The sequence below is a fragment of the Morus notabilis genome, unplaced genomic scaffold (genome assembly GCF_000414095.1).
Source record: "Morus notabilis unplaced genomic scaffold, ASM41409v2 Scaffold436, whole genome shotgun sequence".
NCBI classification, from domain to species: domain Eukaryota; kingdom Viridiplantae; phylum Streptophyta; class Magnoliopsida; order Rosales; family Moraceae; genus Morus; species Morus notabilis.
This window is the reverse complement of record NW_010362623.1, coordinates 10096-14006: the sequence shown is the minus strand read 5'-3', so window position 1 is coordinate 14006 and position 3911 is coordinate 10096. Positions and strand designations below refer to the sequence as shown.

Here is a 3911-nt window from a genome sequence, read left to right as displayed (position 1 = left end):
GTTGCTCTGTCTAGGAGACTATTCATTGAGCCAAGAGCTATAGTCTTTCCTGGGAGCACTCTCGGTGGTTACAATTTACGTTACTATATAATTATTTTCTTTTGTTACGATTAAAAATTAAAACAAAAAAAAGTAAAAAAATTAAATTAAAAAAATTAAAAATTAAAAAAAACCGCTTTGGGTGAATGCATCGGTATAGAGACGAGCTAAGGAGATTCGCTCAACGTCCAGACCTAGAAACCCCTAGTGAAATTCTATCCGACTCGTCTTCTACGTCTCCGTCTTCGCACTTGTCGTTGGAATTCGCATTTCAAAATCTATTCGCAATGGCACAACACGAGGAAGTTCAGCAGAGGACGTTACAAGATTACTTGCACCCAACGCGCACGACCACCCCATCATGCATCATGTTCCTACCAAATGCACTGCCTATGGATTTCAAGCCGGTCATGATTGCACTTCTCCCAACTTTTCACGGGTTAGAGAACGAGAACCCCTATGTACACATCCGGGAGTTTGAAAAGGTGGTGGCCACATTTCACAGCCGTGCTGAGGCCGCAAACACTATCAGATTGAAGTTTTTCCCTTTCTCTATGAAGGATAAGGCCAAAAGCTGGCTGTATTCTCTTAGCCTCAGGTCTATTGGTACGTGGGAAGAAATGACGACGACATTCTTCAACAAGTATTTCCCACACCATAAGACTAATAATTTGAAACGACAGATCTCAAATTTTGCTCAGAAGGAAAACGAAACGCTCTATCAAGCTTGGGACCGTTTTAAAGATCTGTTAAATCTGTGTCCCCACCATGGATATGAAAGTTGGCGCCTCGTAAGCTATTTCTACGATGGACTCACAATCCGAGAGCGCCAATTTATTGAGATGATGTGCAATGGAGATTTTCTCCAGAAGGATCCTGACGAAGCTATTGAGTACCTGAACGAGTTAGCTGAGAAAGCACATACTTGGATTGGACCGAGTGCTACTGAGAGCACCAGTAGGTCCCGACCAGTTGGAGTTTATCAATTAAGGGAAGATGATAGCCTCAAGGCCCAAGTTGAAGCTTTAATGAAGCAAATTGAGGCCCTCAAAAGTAAAGATAGTAAAGGATCCTACATGGTGGCAAGGATAGAGGCACATGAGCCTTGTTTAGTTTGTGGTGGAATGGGCCATCTAACTCAGGATTGCCACACTTTAAGTGAAATGAGAAGGGTATATGAGGAGCAGTGCAATGCATTGGGCACATACAAGAAGCCTTACGGACCTTTCTCAGAATCTTACAATCCTGGTTAGAAAAACCACCCGAATTTCAGTTAGCGAGATTCGAACCAACAAGCACAATCATCTGGGGGGCAATGGAGATCATAGCAACAATCTCAACCACCAAGGACATATTTTACGCCTCAGAATAACATGCAGCCGAAAGGGAATTCTCTAGAGGATACCCTAAAAGCTTTTATGGACGCGCAAAATAAGATGAATCAAAGGGTTGATTCAATGCTCACGCAGCTGGTGGAAGAGAACAAGGAAATAAAAAGTCAGATCACAAAGCTGACAGAAGCTTTAACCGTTCAGGAGCGCAGTAGATTTCCATCACAAGCCCAGTCCAATTTGAGAGGACAAAACATGGCTCAAACTTCCAACTCTGAAGGTCAAAATATCAAGGAAGTTAACGTCATCACTACTCAAAGTGATAAGAATTCAGACACGTTGTCGACAAGTACTACCACTTTGAGTAATGAAGAATTGGCTCAGGGGAAAGAAGAGCCAACAAAAATTCCGGTAAAGGTGCCCTTCCCCCAAGCTTTCCGACCTGCTGGGAAAGTGCCGGAAAATCAAAGTGAGATCCTAGAGTACTTGACACAATTGAAGATCAATCTTCCCTTACTAGATGTGATCAAGCAAGTGCTGGCCTACGCCAAGGTTATAAAGGATCTTTGCACTATAAAGAGAAAGCACCATGTCAAGAAGACTGCATTCTTGATGGAACAAGTGAGCGCGGTGATTGAGCAGAAGACACCGCTGAAGTACAAAGATCCTGGTTGTCCCACCATTTCTTGCACCATTAGGACACGCGAATTCGGCCAAGCATTGTTAGACCTAGGATTGAGTGTTAACCTCATGCCTTATTTAGTCTACTCGCAATTAGGTCTTGGAGATATTAAGCCCACATCTGTGGTTCTGCAACTGGCCGGTCGATCTATTAAGAGACCACGAGGAATAGTGGAAGATGTGTTATTGCAAGTTGATAAGTTCTACTATCCTGTGGATTTCATTGTTTTGGACACTCAGTCAGTGGTTGATGTGGAGTCAAAAATCCCGATCATCCTTGGAAGACCATTCCTCGCGACAGCAAATGCTCTAATTAATTGTAGAAATGGTCTAATGAAGATCTCTTTTGGGAATATGACTCTCGAGGTAAATGTTTTCAACATTGTAAAACAACCACAAGACGATAATGAGTGTCACCAAACATTCTTGATCGACACACTTGTCGAGGAGAAGGTTCTGCTAAAAAGCAACTCTAAAGATCTTGAAAACCTCCTCCAAAATTCTGAATCTGAAAGTTCCGGTTCTTGTGAGTTGGCTAACATTTCTGCCGTTTTCAACAATTCACAGGACAGAGGAATTAAGTTTAAGCAATTGTATTTCGAGGAACTTCCACAAGGGAGAGAGAAACCAAAGCCTTCCATCGAAGAGACCCCTATAGTCAAACTTGTTCAACTACCTGATGGATTAAAACATGCATTTTTAGGAGTCGGCGATACCTTTCCTGTTATCATTTCTTCCAAACTCGATGCATCACAAGAGCAACGGTTGATCAACATGCTGCAAAAGCATAGATCTGCATTGGGTTGGACGATTGCTGACATTAAAGGGATCAATCCTTTGATTTTCTCCCATCATATTCATTTGGAAGAATGAGCTAACCCGCGAAGAGATCCTTAAAGAAGATTGAATCCAACAATGAAAGAAGTGGTGAAGAATGAGGTTCTCAAGCTATTAGATGCTGGCATCATTTATCCTGTTGCTGATAACAAGTGGATTAGTCCAACCCAGGTAGTGCCAAAGAAATCGGGGGTCACTGTGATGGAAAATGAGAAAGGGGCTCTAGTTCCCACAAAGGTCGTGACTGGTTGGCGCATGTGTATTGACTATCGCAAGCTTAACGCCGCCACTCGCAAAGACCATTTTCCACTTCCATTCCTCGATCAAATCCTAGAATGAGTGGCAGGGGCTCCTTTTTATTGCTTTCTCGATGGCTATTCAGGATATTATCAGATAGAGATAGCATTAGAAGATCAGGATAAGACAACATTCACATGCCCTTTTGGCACTTATGCCTTTCGGCGAATGCCATTTGGACTGTGTAACGCACCTGCCACATTTCAGAGGTGTATGATGAGCATTTTCAGCGACATGATCGAAAAATGCATGGAAGTATTCATGGATGATTTGACAGTCTTCAGAGATTCATTCGACACATGCCTTTTCAACTTAGAAGCCGTTCTACAAAGATGTGAAGAGAAGGGTCTTGTGCTCAATTGGGAGAAGTGTCATTTCATGGTGTCATCCGGCATAGTACTTGGCACATTATTTCTGAAAGAGGAATCGAGGTCAACCGCTATAAGGTTGAACTCATTTCCAACCTGCCCACCCCCAAGGCCGTTAAAGATGTCCGATCTTTTCTGGGGCACGCCGGATTCTACAGGAGGTTCATTCAAAACTGTTCATCTATAGCAAGACCGCTAAGCAACCTCCTAGCAAAAGATGTTGTGTTCAACTGAACACAAGAGTGTGAGGATGCATCCTGAACACTCATCACAAAATTGACTTCTGCCCCTATTATGCAGTCACCAGATTGGAGCTTACCTTTCGAGATCATGTGTGACGCAAGTAACTACGCTGTGG

At 42.9% G+C, this 3911-nt stretch overlaps 1 non-coding gene and 1 pseudogene across 1 annotated transcript; one reads left to right on the top strand and one right to left on the bottom strand.

The window, feature by feature from the left end:
• Window positions 1–707: 707 nt before the first annotated feature.
• Window positions 708–814, bottom strand: LOC112092411. The gene has a single exon (XR_002902582.1). It is a non-coding gene; the product is annotated as a small nucleolar RNA R71 (small nucleolar RNA).
• Window positions 815–1412: 598 nt separating this feature from the next.
• The window catches only part of LOC112092386, a 5415-nt pseudogene continuing 2916 nt past the window's right edge, over window positions 1413–3911 (top strand).